At 40.9% G+C, this 7283-nt stretch overlaps 1 long non-coding RNA gene across 1 annotated transcript; it reads right to left on the bottom strand.

Moving 5' to 3' along the window:
- Positions 1-522: 522 nt before the first annotated feature.
- LOC134294106 (uncharacterized) lies at positions 523-3564 on the bottom strand. The gene is made up of 2 exons (XR_010001085.1): positions 3166-3564; positions 523-2340 (listed from the first exon to the last, which is right to left on the bottom strand). It is a non-coding gene; the product is annotated as an uncharacterized LOC134294106 (long non-coding RNA).
- Between the last annotated feature and the right edge of the window lie 3719 nt (positions 3565-7283).

The following is a 7283-nucleotide window of genomic DNA, read 5'->3' as shown; positions in this document are numbered from 1 at the left end:
TAGCAAAATTAAGCTAAAAATATGCAGGGGAGACTATTTAATTCTATTTGTCTCACCTAAGATGGGATTTGGCTTTCTTTGCTCCCCGTTGCTAGGGCCTGATTGCATGCCACTCTTGTGAACACGGCAGAATAATGAACCTTATTTCCAGCCAGCATTTACATTCGCAGCAGAGTCAAATTAGCAAGTCCTGCTGGTTCTTTTGAGCGCTGTCACCGTGAGCGGATCATCGCAACACAGACATTATAACAGGCACTTCGTGCAGTCATTTTGGGACAGGGACTCCGTGTTAAAGCCACACAATAAGCAAAGTTGTTGGATTTATTCCCTGAGGAATATGCTCGCAAAACCTGATTAGAGCTTGATGACGATCCAGGTCCTGGTTCCAAGAGTCTGAGTCCATTCAGGCTTGGCCCTTTTCCTTTTATTAAAACGACAGAGAAAAGTGAAAATTTGCAAAAGAAATCCCGTACTTTTTGGAAGCCGTATCAATTAGATCAGGACTCACAACAAGAGTCCAGCTGGAGAAGACTCATCAGCAGAGAATACTTTATTTATTCATTTATTTATTTACTTATACTATTTATATTTATTTATAGTATTTATATTCAGTCCTTCTTTCTCACCCCAAAGGAGACTCAGGGTGGATCACAATGTACATATACATGGCAAACATTCAATTCCATTAGACATATGACATACAGACAGAGACAGAGACACAGAGGCAATTTAACATTTTCCAGCTTCTGGCTTCATGTAGGTATGCTCAATTCTGGAAATCCACTCTGACACCGAGTCCTTGATGGAGTACTTCCTCATTCTTCCACACGCTGCTGGACCTTTTTATGGTATCATAAAATAGCTAAATTAGCCTCCCCGCATAAAGCTGTACCTAAATTTCCTACTTGACAGATGCAACTGCCTTTCGGGTTGCTTAAGTCAACAATGAGCTAGGCTATTTTTAATGGTTGGGCGCTCAATCAGATGTGGGCTGGCTTCGAACTCATGACTTCTCGGTCAGTAGTGATTTATTGCAGCTGGCTGCTAACCACCTGCGCCACAGCCCGGCCTGTTGAAATGGAAAATGCACAGAACGAAGTGACAGATTTGCTTTCGTTCGTGCATTCAGTAAATGCTACAGTTGGCTTCAGAGGCCACTTACACCCAACGCTCACAGAGCATCCTTGATCCACATTTGCTCCTTCAGAAACTCCATTTGCAGTAAGAAAGGGAAAACAAACAAAGCAAACAAATAAGCAAGCCATCACCCAGCAGCTGTTCCATTGAGATCCTAGCTAAAAACTTCAAAGCTGGGCAGTGAAATCAATAGGACTTGGATTAAAGGATAAATAGGAAGTTCAGATCTGGCCCTAAATCAGCTTAGCCATCTTTGCTGCAAATTGGGTTTTTACGGCCACGCACAAACTCTAATTACGCTGTCATAAAAATCTTGAATTGTCAAATGACTTTTTCTTTCAGAAAGATCCCAAAGAGGTGTTTTATAGAATTTTCAGAGTGTCAAATCAGCATGGGCACTGCAGGCCATGCCATTTCCATCCAGATGGTGACAGGGAAGCCAATAACACTAACATGTTTACATGGCCAAACTGCATTCGTGGCTGAAGGCTTGTTCCCTGTTCATGGAAAATTTCTTCCTCCAAACCTGGACCTTCCACAGATATATAAACCTTCCTTGCTTAGTTTTTCTAATATACCTCACAACCTCAGAGGATGCCTGCCATAGATGTGCACGAAATGTCAGGAGAGAATGCTTCTGGAACATGGCCATACAGCCCGGAAAAATCACAACAATCCTCTGAGCAAGAAGCGTCAGACTTTGGTCCATGATTTCATTCCATAATTGTATTCCAGACCTTTTGAATAGAACCAGGAAAACTTTCCCAGGAAACTTTTCACTTTCAAGAATCCTTCCACTTTGGCCTCTCTGTCCAATCCATCCACGCTGCAGGGGATTCTGGAAAATGTAGTTTGGGAAGGCACCAGTACTATTTGGCAGAAAAAACTAAGGTAAAGGATTTGCACTGACATTAAGTCTAGTTGTGTCCGAATCTGGGGGTTGATGCTTATCTCCATTTCTAAGCCGAAGAGTCGGCGTTGTCCATAGACACCTCCAAGGTCCTATAGCCAGCATGACTGCATAGAGCATAGTTACCTTCCCGTTGGAGCGGTACCTATTGATCTACTCACGTTTGCATGTTTTCAAACTGCTGGGTTGACAGAAGCTGGGGCTAACAGCAGGAGCTCACTCCGCTCCCCGGATTCGAACCACCGACCTTTCAATCAGCAAGTTCAACAGCTCAGCAGTTCAGCAGTTCTCCCCTTGGGGAGATAGGGCGGAATAAAAATAAAGTTTATTATTATTATTATTATTTTATTATGACACAGCAAACAAGATAGATATGCTGGATTTCGTATCACAAAATCACAAGTCGAACACTTCCCAAGTGTCTAGGAATGTGTGATGTATTTTCGGATGATGTGTGCAGATCCCAGTAGGGTGGCCTTTTGCAGTTGTTGTTGTTATTATTATTATTATTATTATTATTATTATTATTATTATTAACCCTCTGCACCACCGAGGTCTCCAGAAAAGACTAAAGACCTTGTCAAATGACAACTCCCAAGATCCTATCGCATGGAGCCATGAGGGTTAAAGTGGCATCAAAGACCTTTAATTCTCTAATGTAGATGGCAACCCTAGAGATAACATTTTAATCAAGTCAGTGAATAACCAAATCCACAAAAGGCAAACCACAAACTTCATTCAGTTTAACACAAAAGAATACTTAGAGCATATTGCCGCGCAAACATTTAGGAAGAGTGATGCTGACAACAGCATGAGTATTTTTCTTATTGAAGTCAAACAGAGCGGGCCCTTGACTTTCTGAAATATTGCCTGCGTTGCACATTTCATTTTGTAAACTTACCCAACTGCTTGACAAATCAGCAAGGCAGATTTTCTGAATGGCAATGCTCACAATGTGCCCTTTCGGAGACATAAAGAACGCAGAGCATCTAAAACCCATGTTTTGAACCAATGCAGTTTTTGTTTTTTCCCTGGAATTAAACTACTGAGATGTCAAAACTGATCAGAACTAAGGTTAGCCGCCTTTGCTTTTGCAAATGCAAGAATTTGCTAAATACCTCTGAGTCATGGCAAGTCTCTGCAGCTGATCGATCCGAGTGAGACTCGAAAACGTTGACTCACAGATGGCGATGCAGCAGACAAAAGTCTTGGCAGCAGCCCGAAGATGACACACATCCATCCGCAAAAGCCACTCTTTGCTGAAGATTTCCTGAAATGCAATTGGGTTGCTTTGTTTTCCGAAGAAAATGTTGGCCACGGCAAATAATTATTCTTAAGGAGCTAAGTGGATTTCCTTGCTATAAATTCAAGCCATGAACAGATGCTACTGCGGTGGTTATTTCCAAAAATTGGAAAGAATGGAAAGAAGGTTCATGTAACAAGAAAATAAGGTTTAAGTTGTCAACAGGGAGGGGGAGGGAGAAGGGAATGGAAAAGGGAAATGTAACTATGATTATGTATTATAAAATAATGATTAATACAAAAACACAGCCAGGCATTGAAGCTGCAAGGCTATTCAGTGCAATTTAACCAGACCAACAAAGGATTAAACTTGGTAGAAGGTGGCCAGGCTTTGAAGCAGTGATACTACTCTGTACTATTGAAGCTGACTAATCAAAGATTCCCCTAGGTAGTAAGCAGCCAGGCTTTGAAGCAGTGAGGCTATTCATTGCAATTCAATCAGCCCAAAAAAACATTCCCCTAGAACGCAATTTCCCAGGCTTCCAAGCAGCAAGATTATTCCGTTGCATTCCAGCTCACCAAACAAGGATTCCCATAAGAGGAAAACAGCCAGGTTTTGAGGCTACAAGGCTATTCACTGCTATTCCACCTGGCTAACAAAGGATTCCCATACGCCACAGCAATGCGTGGCCGGGCACAGCTAGTACTAACTAAAAATGGCATTTTCCATAATTCAAGATAACGACAGAGAAGAGATAGAATCAGGAGACAGAATTGTTTCCATAAACGTGACTGTTAATAGCCTCGAGGTTTATAGTTTTTCCTTGTACTCAGCATCAATTTTCATTTTCTCTCTTTTCTATATCTATAAAAGAGTGATGGAATCCTGGCGACCGCCAAAACAACAAAACTAAACACCCCACAACCTCGAAAATTGACAACACAACCCATCATCCACGCCTCTAGGTTGATACAACAAAAAGAAAAGAAAAATAAAGTCCTAATTAGAGGGAGAGGAATAATTGTTTTTATCCAATTGCTGCCAGTTAGAAGGCTAAGCTCCGCCCACTTGGTCTCCTAGCAACCCACTCACCCAGGGGACAGGCAGAGTTAGGCCTCACTTAGGCCTCTTCCACACTGCCTATAAAATACAGATTATCTGATTTTAACTGGATTATATGGCAGTGTAGACTCAAGGCCCTTCCACACAGCTATATAACCCATTTATAATGGACTTAATATCAGGGGAAAACCTTTACCCTTGACCTTAACTACCACCAATTCCTCAATACTTTCTTTCCCAGACCACCAGACTTCGCCACAGCAACGCGTGGCCGGGCACAGCTAGTGAGTTTCTAAGTTTAGTTTTGTTGCTGGATGAAAGATTGCATTTATAGATTCCAAACGGAAAAGCATAGTAGAGCATACAACAAGTTTGTTTGCCGACTTTTCCTTGGGGCGCCTTCCTCTTCATCTTGTTCTCTAAACTTTCCTTCCTGTTTGGCATCCAAATGATTCTTTTTAACGGCCGCATTAAGGGCTGATTGGAAACTAACTCTGGGAAGCAATTTATTTAAAAACCCTGGTTGCGCCGTTGACTTTCCTACCCAGAGATCCTGAAAAAGCCTCATGCTGGGCTGCATATATTGGAAAAACTATAAATCAGACCTGAGTTACATCCGAGCTGGCCGGCGAGCGTGTTTTAGTGTGCACAACAGCATTTCTTTGCTTTTAGGGTTGTTTTCTGGCTTTGCCATAATGCAGTAAAAGAAATAGGAAAATGCCACAAAGGCGGCCTAGAGTGAGTGCTTCTTTATTGCTGATGAAGTCGAGAAAGCCACTGAAGCTGAAAAAAAAACAGAGTAAAGAAAAGTCTAAGAAGTGGAATCTAACTTTTGTGCCGAATCTAAAATATTTAATTTTTCAAGGATTTTGCAAGAATTATCCCCTCCCCATTGTTTGTGATCATGAAAAATCCATATTCAGGCCCCATCTACATTGCCATGTAATGCAGTTTCAAACTCAGTGAAAACTTTGAGTGACAAACTTTGGGGGCTCTCACCTCACAACCTCTGCAGATGCCATAGATGTGGGTGAAACGCCAGGAAAGAATGCTTCCGGAACATGGAAAAACTCACAGCAGCCCAGCTCTTAGAGATGATTTTTCCAGTCCTGTCCTTAAATTACTTCTGTTCTTTAAATACCGTATATATTCAAGTATAAGCTGACCCGAATATAAGCCGAGACACCTAATTTTACCACAAAAAAACTGGGAAAACATTGACTCAAGTATAAGCTGAGAGTGGTAAATTTCAGAAATAAAAATAGATACCAATAAAATTACATTAATTGAGGCATCAGTCGGTTAAACGTTTTTGAATATTTACATAAAACTCTAATTTAAGATAAGACTGTCCAACTCTCATCAAATCATTATTCTCATCTTCTTCAATGTAAATGTGCTTATGTATCCTTTTAATAATAATAGAGTAAAATAATACATGTAATAAATATGGGAAAATAATATGTGTAATAATAAATAGAGTAAAATAATACATGTAATAATAAGATCAGAGTGAAATAATAAATGTATTAATAATAATAAAAAATAGAGTAAAATAAATGTAATAGTAGCAACAATAATAGAGAAAAATAATAAATGTAATAATACCAATAATAATAAAGAAAAATAATAAATGTACCATATATTCTCGAGTATAAGCTGACCCAAATATAAGTCAACTGGGACCCTCACCCGAGTATAAGCCGAGGGGAGCTTTTTCAGTCTTAAAAAAAGGGCTGAAAAACTAGGCTTATACTCGAGTATATACAGTAAGTTGTCATCCTTTAAACAGAAGGTGTAATTATCTCTGATGTCACAAGTTAAATAGGCAATGTTTTAAAATATAAGGCAAGAAGCACAGCGTTCATTGTTTCTATGCTAGACACAGCCTTTACTTCACCTGAATCTTCCTGAGAAAAAGATTGCCCATTCGCTTCCAAAACTCATGCGCTCTCATGGCTGATATTGCTGTATCTCTCTCCATCAAACACCTCGACATCAGTCTCCGGGAATCTGCATGTCAAGATACCCAGTTGCCATCATCCATAAGAATGCCATCTCTGTTGCAAGGAAAGCCATCCATCCAAGCAGCAATTCTGATGGGGTTGCTGTGCGTTTTCTGGGCTGTACGGCCATATTCCAGAAGTATTCTCTCCTGACGTTTCGCCCATATCTATGGCAGGCATCCTCAGAGGTTGTGATGCTTTGCATTTTCAGTTGACGTGGATCTATCTGCATCAGTGGAGGACCATGCAACCTTGGCTCCATATGCTGTGTGCGTAGCTCTGAATAGCTTTTCAACGCAGGGATAACTTATCCATAGGACCCTCAGCATTGGTAACTTCTCAATTAGCCTACTGTAGTTTCCTCTACATGGGGCTGATGATGACTAAAGCTAGTGGAAAATGCAACAAGAAGAAAGAAGATTGCAAACCCGAGCTGTGGCGCAGGCTGGAGAGCAGCTGCAATGAATCACTGCAATGAATCACTCTGACCGGGAGGTCATGAGTTCGAGGCCAGCTCGGAGCCTATGTTTGTCTTGTCTTTGTTCTATGTCAAAAGGCATTGAATGTTTGCCTATATGTGTAATGTGATCCGCCCTGAGTCCCCTTCGGGGTGAGAAAGAAGGGCGGAATATAAATGCTGTAAATAAATAAATAAATAAATAAATAAACCCAAGTGCCATAGAGACAACACATAGCACTGGCACTATAGGAGCTGCATTAGCTGCCAATTTGCTTCCAGTATGAATTCATGGTCCTGCTGTTGACCTTCAAAACCTCCCTTTGAGAAAATGAGATCTGCTGGTGGAGTCCTGCTTTATGTTCCAAACAAAGATGCAGGGACATCTCTTTGCTGCAAATCCCTCTCCCAAGTACCTTTGCACCCCCAATTTATATTAAACTAGCTTAGATACCTGTCAATGCCCAG

The sequence above is a fragment of the Anolis carolinensis genome, unplaced genomic scaffold (assembly GCF_035594765.1).
Source record: "Anolis carolinensis isolate JA03-04 unplaced genomic scaffold, rAnoCar3.1.pri scaffold_12, whole genome shotgun sequence".
Lineage (NCBI taxonomy): Eukaryota > Metazoa > Chordata > Lepidosauria > Squamata > Dactyloidae > Anolis > Anolis carolinensis.
The sequence above is the reverse complement of the archived record's forward strand: the minus strand, read 5'-3'. Positions and strand labels throughout refer to the sequence as shown.